Source organism: Topomyia yanbarensis, chromosome 2, assembly GCF_030247195.1.
Source record: "Topomyia yanbarensis strain Yona2022 chromosome 2, ASM3024719v1, whole genome shotgun sequence".
NCBI lineage: Eukaryota > Metazoa > Arthropoda > Insecta > Diptera > Culicidae > Topomyia > Topomyia yanbarensis.
In genome coordinates this window covers 406517412-406532370 of record NC_080671.1, presented here as the reverse complement: position 1 = coordinate 406532370, position 14959 = coordinate 406517412, and the positions used below count along the sequence as shown (strand labels likewise).

General features: G+C 36.6%; 1 protein-coding gene across 5 annotated transcripts in view; it reads right to left on the bottom strand.

The window, feature by feature from the left end:
* The window catches only part of LOC131685028 (furin-like protease 1), a 755254-nt gene that overhangs the window by 738467 nt on the left and 1828 nt on the right, over positions 1-14959 (bottom strand). The window lies entirely within an intron of this gene.

Sequence of the window (14959 nt, the reverse complement as noted above, 5' to 3'; positions counted from 1 at the left end):
TTATTTTTTAAAAATATCTCGTCAAAAGCGGCCTGAATTTATGATAATTTCAATTGAACACAACTCGAAGACTCTACATGCGCATGCGTCGCAATTTTTAAAAGCAACTACGTGAAGTTATAAATAGAAATACCGCGTGTCCGTTTGTATCATTCGTCGTTCGCCTGCCAAATAAGCAACATCATGGCTGTAGCGTTCGGCGCGGTGCAATAAGCGGGGTTGAACACCGGTAGCCATGTTCGAATTAGCACTCGACTCTTTGCTGTGTACAAAGCTTATCATGCGCGCGATTTAAAACAAACGAGTACAATAATGCTATGGTATACAGTGAAGACCCGATTTTATCAGCCCCCCGATTTTATCAGCTACATATGAAAATTGATAGTTTGTAGTTTGATGGGCTCTAGCAAATGAACCAATTTGAATTCGAAAAAAATCCTTTCCTTGGGCATATTTTTCTTATCTTAGAGATCCGAAACATGCAAAAAAAATTGTTTTTCAATTTTGCACTGTTAGACCCCTTTAAGGGAAATTTAAGCTCAATCATGAAAGGTTAAGAGACTATATCTAGGGACTAAAGAAGAATATTGTAAGATCCTCGGTTTCTTAAAAAAGAAAGAAAAATGTATGTCCCGATTTTTTCTATGTCTCCGTTTTATCAGCCAAAAATTCACCAAGGGGCTGATAAAAACGGGTCTCGTCAAAAGCGGCCTGAATTTATGATAATTTCAATTGAACACAACTCAAAGACTCGACATGCGCCTCTGAAATGCATATAACGCGTAGCAATTTTTAATAGCAGTGATTCTTTACCGACTTTTCAACCATTTTTTTCAAAATATTGGAGTTAATATGACTTTTTCTTTAAATTTTTTTTGAAAGGGGGCAACATTAAATAAAAGAAAATCATAAAACCTATAATTTCATTTATTTAATGTTGCTCTCTTTCAAAAAACTTTTTAAAAATGTCCTATTAACTCCAATATTTTGAGAAAAAAAATGATTGAAAAATTGATAAAGATATAAGAAACCATTGATTTTCTTTCTTGGTACAGCTGATTGGAAAAAGAAATGCATTTGGATGCAAGAATGGCGACAAACTCGACTGTAATGTCTATCGAAGAATAATGATCCTTAATGTCACCTACAAGGAACTCTCCCGTGTTCTGTTTAGCATACTGCACTCGTTGGTTGAATGCTTTCTTGGCGAATATCTAAACGTGTTTCTTCAAAGACTGTCAACAACGGACCAGATGTTTTCCCTGCAATCAATTCATGGAAAAATTCCGGAACAGAACTGCAGACTCACCATCTGTTTGTGGATTTCAAGGTGACGTCCGATTCAGTGAAACGACATAGACTGTTGCAGATAATGCTTGAACATGTCTTTCTGATAAAACTGATTAAGCTGATTCGTATGATGCTGGATGGATCAAAATTGCGTTTTCGGTTGTCTTTACTTAGAAGACAAAAACTTAGTGACACAAAAAAGTTAATCCAGTGTAGTAAAGAGTTTCAAGCTTTCTCGCAGTTGATTTGAACTAGACGTGAGTTTGAATTACCTGTTTATTTTTGCATTAATTTTATTTATTTTAAACTTCATTCATTTTTCCTTCTTCTTTCCTTCGCTTCAGAGAAATGAGAAGTGACAACTGTTCCATTTGACCCAATTTATTCTAGTTCTCGAAAAGACAATCCAAATGTAACAAAAAAAATCACCTACAAGTTCGTACCGTACAGCTTATTTTCCATCTAAATTGCATAACTTTCAGAAAAACCAAAAAGATGGTCCTCAAACCAACGAACTGCATGCCGGAGCTAGAGCGCACATTCCGCGCAAAACCCATCAAAATAAAAATCCATCAAATGTCATCATACTGGCGGCAACAGTGTCACTCCACTTGCTAGACAATTTGCGATCCCGCCGGTGACATCGTATGCAGTAGCAAGCAGTATGTAGTTTGCTCAGGTAAAATTCTGTGCTAAATTTGTACATTTTCCGCGCGCACGTCTCTGCATCCCCGTTTCGGCACCGCACACAACGCGCTCGACGACGAAAAGAAAAAAAACGAAATAACCGAAGCAACACTTCAGAACAGCCAGAAATATGCAACTTTCTCGCTCGGAAAACCATATATCAAATAACATAATTAAATTTTCACAGCCCGCTGGGAAATGCATCGCTTTGCATCGTACAACAAAGGAGCGGTCGGTCGGCCGGCTGACCGAAACGCCGTGGCGCGGCGCGGCTCGGCAGTGTTTACAAGAACAGAACAGAACTTTGCCCGGGTAGAGGTAGGCTTCATTGCTGCCCCGGCACACGCCGTTTTTCCGTCCCACGCTGATGAGATTACCAACGAAAAACGAAACTAGTACGTAGGTAGTAGTCAACATGCAGCGAAATGAAAATTTCTAAAGATGCACAGAGTGTATTCTGGTTGCCTACCTACTGTTGTTTACGTTGTCCGGAGTGAGTGTTTAGACGGCCGTCTACTAGTAAGGTTTCTTTTACCCGAGATAATCTATTCTGGTTTAGATTAGGGTCAAGGATTTCTGACTTGTGATTTTGTTCAGTGGAAATTATTGATAGGGATACTTTGTTGTTTATTTTTACACTTTTTCTGTTATTCAGAATCGATTCCGTGAACTACGATCCTCAGACAAGTCAATAAGTTGAAAACTTTCTTTTCCCGCTTTTCTCCTGGCTTACTATTATTCTACCTTAACGATTCTATGTTTTGTTAGCTCCGTGTTGCCGTCGGCAGCGTCGTCGTCGTTGTTACGTCTTAACAAGTTTGCTAGCTTTTTGTGTGTTCACCTCACCGTTCAGCATTGTTGTATCCCGCCGGCTGTGCAATTTTCTTTCAACAAAAAACATTATCCAATCTCCTGCGCTGCTGGTCACGAGCGAACAATACTTTGCACACTGCCGAAATGCGGGCACCGACAAAATATGCTTTTATATAGAATTTAAATTGTAACAGGCGGACGAACGAATTAAGCCGCATAATTGACAATAAGAAAATGTTCCATTTTTTGGCAGACCGTTGAAATTTTTCGGATGACAAAAACCTGAAAATTTTCTTTCTTTCAATTGGAGAAGACGCTATCTTCAGAATATTGAATTATCTTGTCATTACATCTATTAAGGGATAATAGAAACGTAAATAGTAATTACTAATTACAGTGTCATAAATCTTTCTAATTCTAATTCTAATTAAAAAATTGGTAAAGATATTAGAAAAAAGAAATGCCTTTAAATACAATGTAATGACTACCGAATCACAACGATCCTCAATGCACACCTGCCTACCACACTCTCCCGTGTACTGTTTAGCAAACTGCGCTTGTTGGCTGAGTTCGTTGCCGGCGAATACCAAAACGAGTTTAAAGAAAGACGATCAACGACGGACCAGATGTTTACCCTGCTGCCAATTCCGGCGAAAAATCCGGGAGCAGAACTGCGGGGACTCATGAACTGTTTCTGGATTTCAAGGCGGCGTACGATTCAGTAAAACGAATCAAACTGTGGCAGATGATACTTGACCGTGGCTTTCCGATAAAATTGATAAGCTGATTCGTTCAGGTGCTCGAGAGATCGAAATTGCGTTTTCGGTTGTCCTTACATAGACGACAGAAACTTAGTGACACACAAAAGTGGATGATAAAGAGCTTTAAGGCTTCTGGGTTAGTCATCGCTCAACGTGACGCAAGCCATTTAGGGTTTTTTTGTAATAAACCAATCAGAAAAAAATATTGAAAAATAACGACAGAAACGGCAACAAAGAATACCGTAAAACACTCGGAGGTAGGAGTTAACCTTGCGTCCTTTAAGATTTTACTACGGTTTAAAGTTTTCGTTTTTTCGTAGTCGATTGCAGTAAGCGTGAAAAGTTTAAAAGGTTGGCCAAAGAAACGGACACTTTCTTCACATACGACAGTAATACAATAGATGAATTAATTTTGTATAAGGAAATACAAATATGTATTTGTAGAGGAACATGGGGAGACTTGACCAAGCGCAAAATTCTATTTGTGGCTATGGCGTCTCCTATTCGATTGTTAAAATTTTTTCAAAAATATTTTTATACTTGTTTCGATCCCTCAAGGTAATTTTAAAAGATTGGAATGAAAAATCCTTTCCTTACAGAAATATTACGTAATTAATAAATTTGCATTAAATGATGTAATTTTTTATCAAACTTCGTATGGACATATCTACACAACTACTAATTACTATTAATGTACTAATATACCATCTTAATCCTTGTGAAGCAGTGAAATGATTTTACATAAATTGGAACATAGGAATAATTATTACTAGAATTTGCATGACATTGAACGCAATAACTATTCAACCCCCGCAGTGGGGAGACTTGACCAAAAAAAAAACGATCGCAGAAAAACTTTTGTTACTTTTCAAAAATTAAATTAAAAATTCTGCAAAAAATCATGAAGACGCACAATAACTTTACACATTATACCTCAATGACTTTGGAGAGATTGAAGGCTTTTTTGAGAAATCGATGCAGTTTTAGCTGAAACCCTGGGCAAGTCTCCCCATGTTCCCCTATTTGGTATAAGTCGTATAAGTCAAGAGTATCTTTGTCGAATGAAGCAATTGTCATATCAGGTATATCTAATTATTGTCTGGTCTGTGTCTAGTGATTAAACCCGATAACATACAAACGCTCGAGACCTGTGCGATAATACAACGTTGGTCATAAACTCGAACATGGAACAGCCTATGGCTCAATCTACTAAAAAAAGAAAAAAAAATAACGCTGATATAATCATAATGAATCTTTGCGATTGGGGATAAAAAAGCTTATATGTTAATAGCTCAAGCCTTTCTTTATTTTGATGACTTGATTATAAACATGTAAAAAAATTTCGTGAAAATATATTCGTTTATTAGGGAGATCAAAATCGACATGTTTTTGCATTTCTCAATAGAAAGGTATTGCAATTGCTCTGAAAACCGACTTTTTAACGGAGGCCCGGAGGGCCGAGTGACATATACCATTCGATTCAGTTCGTCGAGTTCGGCAAATGTCTGTGTGTGTGTGTGTATGTATGTGTGTGTATGTGCGTCTGTGTGTGTGTACGCGAACACAATCTCACTCACTTTTCTCAGAGATGGATGAACCGATTTTTACAAACTTAGTCCCAAATGAAAGGTGCAACGTTCCCATAGGCTGCTATTGAATTTCTAATGGATCCGACTTCCGGTTCCGAAATTACAGGGTGATGAGTACGATCACGCAGAAAATGTCGATTTTAAGAAAGTCTGCAATGAATGTATAATGGTGAAAATTTTTCCAAAATGTGACCACAACTGCTTCGATTTGTAGTACTAGGTCATTAACAGCCATTCAAAGTCTCTTTGGTCACATTGGCCACCATCATCGGTTCCGGAAGCCCCGGCGGAAGTATCCAAATTCAGACTAACAGTCACATCGGTTTCTCGGAGATGGCTAGACTGAATTAACCAAACTTAGTATCAAATGAAAGATGTTGCGTCCCCGTAATTGGCCATTAAATTTTATCCCCAACCGACTTCCGGTTCCGGAGTTACGGGTTGTGGCGTGCGATCACATAGCAAATTGTGATTCAAATCGATACTCCGATGGAAGCAAAAAAGGTAAAAATTTCGCTAAAATGTCTCTCAAATAACTTAACTTTGCAGTTCTAGGTCACCGACAGCCAAACAAACTTTCGTTGACTACATTGACCACCATAGACGGTTCCGGAAGTGCCCGGGAAAAGCGGCCATCTTTCAAAATTTACGAACACACATCAGTTTCCCTGAAATGATTGGGCCGATTTTCACAAACTTAGTCCCAAATGATAGCTATAATATCCCCATAGATGTCTATAAAATTTCGTACGGATCGCTTATATGGTTCCGGAAATATAGACTAAATCGTCCGGTCACATATGAAATTCCCATATAAGCCGGAACTCAAAAATTTTTTCAAAGGGGGGACCCCATAAAATTTCAGAAATCGAATTCGTATTTTTGATGCCAAACATCTTTAAAATGCATAAAACGTCGAGATTTTATGTTATCTCGAAAAAATTTTTTTTTATAAAAATCGACTTTTTGGGACTTTGCGATTTCGCACCTTTTTTCAGTTCAATATTACCGTGGCTGTTTTTTCTTTTTCAAAATTTTAGAACTCGAATAATGATTTATTTTCCTGTATATAGTTGTCATGTGATGTATAATAATAAAATGTAATATATGCATTTAAAAGTTTTTAATGAATATAAACAACGCACACATTCTCGTGATTCATGATTGAGAAAGGCACAATTGCACCGCCAGGTGGATTAAAATAGGTTTTTTTCCAGTTGGCGTAGTTGTGCGTGGCTGATCACGACTGCATGTTCGCCTTTTTGTATCATCGCGAACGACTCGAACGTTTGTATGTTAACGTGTTCGATCGCGTGGTTATTTGTATGCCGCTTGTGCGTGCGTGTTTGAAACTCACGTGTATAAATTGGATTTTATAAGTGTGTTGCCAAACTCATATTCGCCTGCGCTCTTGAATGATTTCACGGACCGTGAATCTGATACCTAATTTCCAGTGTACAGTTCAGATGCTAGAAGAAAGGGTATTTTCTCATATCAGTAGAGTTCCCGATCACGTTGTCATGGTACGTGTTGCACAGTGTATGTTAGTCATTTTTTTCCTTTTTTAATAGATTGGGTCAACTGAAGACCTGTACCTAGGCTGCTGAGACCGTGGGTAGGGACTTTTGGGCGTGACAGATTAATAACCGCGCGAACACGGGTTTTATAAGTTAGCGCTTGAAACAGCGTTTATAGGTTTATAAGTGCTAAAACGTTACGCAACTTGTATATAGAATCTTATTTCTAGTCTTAAGATAACTGTAAAAATTTTCTCTTTTATGAAAAAAATATTTCAACATTGTAACCTCCTAGTTTTAAAATATCCAAAATGTAAAAACAAAAGAAATTGGCACCGCCAAGCTAGCATTTGTGCCTATCAAATAAACGAAATGAATAAAAAAAACGTTACGCTGGATCGTAAGCCTAGGTGTGCGAAGATGACCGCGAAGGATTCGAGCGATTGTATGTTTAATTTGATTCAATTTAAATTAATTTAATTGAATGCAATTTCGCATGTTATTTTCAGAAATTAGTTTGTTTAACCGTATTGTCATTTGCATATTCGCGTGGATTATTTAATATTCGCGCGATCCACGAACCCGATGAGTGCACGGTTCAGATGTCAGAACTGAAGGCTTATGGTACTAGGACTAAGGATAAAAGCTTCTGGGCGTGACCAGTTCACGATGGCGTGGAAACGCAAGTTTGTATAATTGCACTTAAGACCACGCTTATAAATTGTAGGTTAACAACGATCGTGGCGTTTTCCTGTTTGCCAGATCGCGGGCGTAGTTCTGTGTGGATGGTCGCAATTGCTTGTTCGAGTTTGTGTCCAAGGTTGTAGTATCGCGTAGAACGCGAGCGTTTGTATATTTTCGGGTTTGGTCACGTAAGCATGTATGGAACTTGGCGTGTGTAAATTCGTTTGTGTACCCGTGTAACCGCGTAAATATTTACGTTGAATGTTCGCGCGAACCGTGACTTTGGTACCCTGAGACTTTTAATGTATACGAGTTTGTGTCTTTTTGAGATCAAGATTCAGGGTATGAACTTAGGTTGCCAGGACCATACGTAAAGCCGCCTGATGGGACCGAATCATGTTCGCGTGGCGTTAGTATAATCACACTTGAGACGATGTTCATGAGCTCGTTAGTGCTAGCATATTGACTTGATCACCGAGGCGTTTCTCTGTATGCGAGATCGTGTGCGTAGGAGTACGCAGATGATTGCGATTTCATGATCGCAAGCGACACCAGATTTGTATCATCGCGAAGGACACGAACGTTTCTATGTGTGTATAACATAAGCTGTTTGATTTTGTTTAAATAGCCGTGTAGCCGTTTGCCTATTCGCTTTAGCTTTTAAGTGAACGGTTCAAATTAAGGAAGAAAAAAAGCTCCACCACCTCACCAGAATCAACAATTATGGCGTCCTGATACTTGTTGTTTAGTGTATATAAGTTCAGTATTGGAAACTCCCGGACAAATATGTTTCATGATCGCGCGCGAGAGCGTCCGGTTGTGTCTTGGCACATGAGGAACTCTACGAAGATCCGTCCGAAAATCATTGCAATCGTGATCGACGATCATCGATTCCGGTGAAACTTTTCACGTTTCACCGGTATGGAAGTCTAAACCTTTTTTATAGTCAATGGAATCATTTTGACTCGAGTCATTTTTTGAAAGTCGTTCGATTACTGCATTTTATACAGCAAAACTATCTGAGAAATAATTACAGGGAATGGAAGCTCCCGCACGAAGAAATATACACTGAAAAAAAAGTTATGACATTTTCTTCACAAAATCAAAATTTATGTTAGAACATTAAATTACAAAACAAAAAACCATTTCTTTATATTTTTATCTTTTGTCAATAAAAGTCCGAAGAGAAAGGGAACATTTTAAATGTTATTGAATAATGGAAACATTAACAGTAATTTTTTTTCTAACGATAACTCTAAACATGTTTTCAAATTTCAAAATGTATTTAGCTAATATCTTCCAAAATGCGATAGTCTTTGGGATATTAGAAAATTCAACAAAAGCAATAAATTCGTGAATTTATACTCTTTCTATAAGTTTTTTTGATAAAATGAAAAAAAATTGTGGATTTGGATAATGGAGACACTACCAACAAAAAAGTTTTTCTAACAACTTTTAACTTATTTTTATAATTCATGCTATTTGCAGTCTAAAGCACTATTTTCTTATTGAGTATGATTTCAAATGTCATTTCAAATGAAAATGATTATTTCTATTTCTGCAGCAATAAACTCGAGGATCGAAAATGAATAAATCTCTAGTATGTCTATTGATTTCAAGGGTCCAATGATCCGACCAACACTAGCGAAATGGAACGTTTATTGCAAGATGTGACTGTGTCGAGCACCCTCACCTTAATTTAGCTCAGTCCGTCATAAAACACATCAAATTGAGTGGTGGTTTTTATCGAAAATATCTTTACTAGATAGAAACATTTTTAGCTTTGAACTTTTGCATATTGGCGAATATCATTTATAGATTTATATTGTCCCTACTAAAAATATTCATTTTGCGGTTTCGGATAAAATCAACATGAAACACCATCAACTGCAACTTAGATTTACCAACTTGGATATTAACATGGTAGCAGAAATAAAACTTAGATATTAAGACTACTCCGTACAAAATATAGGAATGTTGTTCGGCTACAGATTTTTAATTATTGTGAGACACCCTTAATAAATTCAGATCCAACGTGTTGGATAGAATGGCAGAGAATATCAAGTTTTGACCTCTGGACATCTTGCCTATACAAAAAAATCGTATACTGCAGTTTAAATAATAAATTGCCATGGAAAGGCTGCCATCTGAAAGATAGGTCCACCATCTTGGATTTCAAAGTAGCAGATGACCTCAATTTTTCAACTACAAGCACCACATTACAAGACTACCCATATTAGGCTAATACTATTACTAATATGTGTAGATGTAGACTCTCCCAGCAATAGGCACATTATTGTAGAACAAGACGTAAATAAGCAAAGCAGTGACACTAAAGGTCACTCGATGCGAGTTTGTAGGAACATATCATATACTGTGCAGCTGCCATTCAAAATTTTCGCCCACTGGACCAAAACGTGCTTGAAATAGTCGATCCCATGCTTCAATTGATCGACACATGAAAAACTCGAATCGATAGTCGCACCGTCAATCTCAACTTTGTGGGTGGGCATGTAGACACGGTAGTCCTTCATAGAATACTTGTCACCAGTAGCGCAAATTGCTTTCATCAGACAGGTTATCACAGATCTGAGAATTTGATCCGAAACCACACCAGATATGGTTTGATGGAGTTCAATAGGAATGATTTTAAATGAGAAGCCGGAGTCTTGAATGACGAATTATGTTAGCCATCCCAATAAGTCGTTGTTCATTAAACCGATCTGCACTTACTGTCTCTCGGAAAAAAATACTCCGTCGGTCGCCCTCAAACACTGCAGTGATGATATTACAGACATATCTTCAGTGAGCTTATATTGAAAATATCACAAAACTTTAGTATCCCATATTGATGGCTTTACCCGAAACTGGCTGCGAAAGTACAGTTTTCCACATCGCTTGCAACCGATTTTCTGAAAATTAGTTCTTGCATTTTTAAATTTTTTTTTTATTTTCTACTTCGAAATTGAATAAAAATTGATTGAAATTTCTCCGACCGATGTGTTAATTCTGCCCAATTTTGTATCCGTGTGTGTTTCGTCTTCTGTGCAAATAATGATCCTGGGAGTCTGTAAGGGGCGTCAAACTAAATCGTTGGATCAAAACATGAACATTTCAAACGGGCTAAGAAAAAGAAACTATTAATGCCTTATTAGCAACGAAAACGATATGGGTGTGGCTTACGCATCGATATGATTCGACTATTGTAAAGGGTGAATTATGCGGGACAAATTTTAGCTTCTTATCCAACATTCCCGTTGAATATTTGTCTTCATATGTTGTTTCAGAATTGAGATGCTTACTGAGAGTGTTCAGGAATAGGTTCCTGATCGTAAAATTATGGTTTTCATCCAATCGAAAATCATTTTTTTTTCTGGCAGGGTAATAATAGTAAACGATTTTCAGAAAGGGGTACATTATGGGGATCAAGATTCAGAAGGGGGTCCTTGGAATCGAAAAGGTTGAAAACCACTGCTCTAAATCATCGGAATTGTTTAGAAATATGTAACTAAAGAAAATACTGACTCATTTAGAATGCACATTTAATTGCTTTTTTACCATTCATTGCGCCAGCTATTGCGGCGGCTGAATATTTCTCTTTTTGGATTTTTTTAAATCATTTTTTCGCTACATAATTATGTGAAATTTCCATGTTGCCTTTTCAGTATAGTCATCTCCAGGAACATTTCTGAAGCAACAGCTTCTTTCCAATTGAACCGCTAGCTGCTTTGCCCAAAATATGCTGGACATCTTCGCTTTTCCGGGCCGTTCTCAAGATTTTTTAAAAATCACATTTTTCCTTTTCAATACAAGACACACCTAATTCGTGATGTAATACAAATTTGGTGAAAAAATTTCTGGCTACATAATGCATTGTGCAATAAAAATTGGACTAAACCGTTTTGCGCGTTAAGGGCACAAGACCTAATTTTAATTAAGTTTTGTTTTTTTGTGTTTCGAATTCATCTCGTCAGTAACTAGCACCATCTGGGTGTCTAGTTAGACGATGTATCTAAACTAGTACCCAAATTAGTACTAGTTAGACACAAAAAAATTCCAAACAGTTCACACGACATATGTGAACGCCTAAAGCCACATGTCCCGAGTGATGTCCCGGGAAGCAAATATAGCTCTGGTTTTCTGACGAGAAAGCGAAGACGAACTCTTGTCTTTTGGTTCAAGAAACCAAACGCCTGGTATTATGCAATAAAAATTGGACTAAACCGTTTTGCACGTTAAGGGCACAAGACCTAATTTTAATTAAAAACGGGACATCACTCGGGACATGTGGCTTTAGGCGTTCACATATGTCGTGTGAACTGTTTGGATTTTTTTTGTATCTAACTAGTGCTAATTTGGGTACTAGTTTAGATACATCGTCTAACTAGACACCCAGATGGTGCTAGTTACTGACGAGATGAATTCGAAACACAAAAAAACAAAACTTAAATAATGCATTGGTTGACTAGTTCCATTTGGTACAATAGTTCAAATGCATGCACTTTTTCCAAGTTTTATGAACGAGTCCCAATATTAAACTGTTAGGAGTATTCTACTTCAATATTTTCGCGAATATTTTTTTCACATACGGGACAATCACAATAAAAATGTTCCAAACACAAGGCAAAACTTTTTTTGAGTCGCAGGAATAAATTAAATTAAATATCACCCATACACAATTAAAAACCTGAATTTACCAACAAACTTTAAGGCAAACTAAGGCGTCATCTCCTTCCCGTGCTATCTATTCCGTCAATCAGGTATGGCTTTGAAATCAGTTATTCCGCCTATATTTATAGGTACGAATAATTGTGATGGTTTGCTTAACTGTACCTCTGTGTACGGGAAAATTTAGGAAAGTTAAATGTTAAATTTTATTACATCAAAGTAATAGTTTTTTATAGTAAATTTTTCAGTAAAAAACAAGCATAATTAAAAAAATGTCGACTGCAATTTAGTTTGCCATCTTTAGTTTTAACGTAACCTTTGATATTATGACTCCTGCCTAAAAATATCCGAACGTTTCTCGGCTACAAATTTTTAATTCTTATGAGAAAAAGCCCTTGTCGAATTTTGGTGCAACACGTTGGATTACAAAATAGCAGCGAATATCAATATTTGAGCTCTAGACGACTTGCCTATACAAAAAATGTACATTCCGAATGATGGATATAACAAATTGCCATCGAGAGGCAGCCTTCTGAGAGCTAGGTCCGCCGTCTTGGATTTCAAAATAGCAGAGAACTTCAATTTTCCAACTACAAACATCTTTATCTATAAAACTATCCAAATTAAATCATTTCACAGATGATAAATTTTGATCAATATTCCGCTATAAATTTAGGTTCGCCATGTTGGATTGTGGTGTGATGGTGGAACTACTTTTTTCAACGCAATTTCTTTCCCCAATCAAAAATAGTCAATTTGTATGGTTGCAATGATAAATCGTTATGATAAGCCTTCATCTGAAATTAAGGTCCGTCATCTTGGATTTTAAGGTAACCGCAAAAGATGACTTTTGAAAAATTCGGACTACAAAAAGGCAGCAAACACCAATTTTTGATCTCTGGGCATTATCCCCGTACAAAAAATGTGCATATTACTGGTATGCGTCAAATGAATCTCCATGGGAAGACCCCCTATTTTGAGAAAAGGTTCGCCATCGTGGATATCAGTATTGTGCCAGACAGAAAATTTTAGCTTCTACCAACATTTTCCGTCGGATATACCTATGTTGCATCGTATTACGACAAATCTCGCGTATTTTTTGTAAACGGCCAATAAGCATACTTTCAAAATTCAGTTTGAGAAAAAATTCCAGACAAACCGTAACTCGTAACCGTAACTTCTCTCTTTCATCTACTGCTGTTTTATAATCTGCAATTGATGGTTTGTTCGGAATTCTCCTCAAAGTGAATTTGCACAGCATGCTTATTGGCCCTTTTTAAAAACACGCGAGAAATGATCATAAAAGTTTCTTCATCACGAATTTTAATTCATCTTTAATTTCAAAATGAGAGCGAACCTCGACTTTTACCTCTAGGTATCTTTGCCGCACCAAAAATACCCATAGTAGAGGGTTTCAACTGCTAAATCGTCATAAAACCTCCGCCGTCTTGGAACTGGCTCCACCGTGTTGTATATCAGTGGATATCGATGCAGGACTTTAAACGATCTTCTATTTCAAAAAATATTCGGCTTGTATCACTTCAGTTGTTTCTCGATATGACGATAGACATCAATTTTCGGCTTCTAGAATTTAAACATCTCGATATTGCTCCAACAACTCTGAACATCCGAGGTATTGCAATTCACTTGTCCACTCATCAGCACTGTACTTCAATTTGCTACATCTTCTTCGAACCGAAAAGAGGTTCGGTGTTCAAGAACCGAACCGAAACCACTATTGAGATTTCATAAACATGATTTGAAACTCGTGCGCACATGTAAACATTGTAGAAGAATATCAAATCGAAATACCGTTTTCGTTTCATGTATCACCAGCACGAAATCAAACCTGGTACATGGTGCGCACCTCCTGTAAATACATGTTGACATTCCGAGAACCATACCAGTACATGTGTGCTTGAATTCTGGCGTCAAGTCAGCTCTCGGTGCTTTCAATTACTAATTTCTTCAAAACTAGGTCACTCTAGAAAAATTGTGCACTATTAAAAATAAACGGTTTTAATTTGGGATATGATTTAGAAATTCGTTTTTCACTATTCCTATACAGTTGCAGTTTCACTCCGGATTTTTACACTATAATTGCATATTTATTTTTCGTCAGCATGCAGCGTAACCAACGGAATTTTACACTTTTGAACTGACATCAAAGTTATACGATATGTTTTACCACACGTTAGGAAAACTTTGATTTATGCTTTTTCTAAATCTACGATACAAAACAGTTTTTAATTTTTTTACCTTTTCCTACAAAACTTCGGACCCTAAAATGACTTAGTTCAATAAAAAATGGTTAAGATCGATATTTTTACCTAATCCATTAAAAAATTGAATCTTATTTGTCTGAGAGTATCACATGGTTAAATGGAGAAATTCTAAACTTTTTATGTACGTAATACATCAAGTCTACTAACTTTCCAAAGAAAAACAAATCACGAGAATTGAACAATACAATAAACCGACACATTTAAATATCTTGTTATTTGATGCAGTAATGCTCCGTGCAAATCACATCATACATATTGTAGCTTGAAAAGCATATTTTCATCTCTTAAAAATAATACTAATCCGCATTTGTTGGATATTCTATCTCCTCTTATAATTAGTCTAATTATACTCATAAAAGATTTATTTCTCATACTGTTAAATAATGGAACTCAAAAATAAGTTTTTTAGTGAGCTTATAATAAAAAATCAATTTTGAATGCAAAATTCTTTTAAATGTGACTTTTTTACTACTTAAAAAAAAGATTCTAATTTAAATTTTACATAATTTTGAGCTAAAATGTAACGACTTAATGTAAAATACTTGACGATTTTCCGCTTTGATTAAAAACCAATTTAATTTTGCAGTTTCAAAATATCTCACAAACAGTCGGTGTTGTCAGACTGGACTAAGCCGTAAAATCTCGAAAAGTGAGATGATTATAGC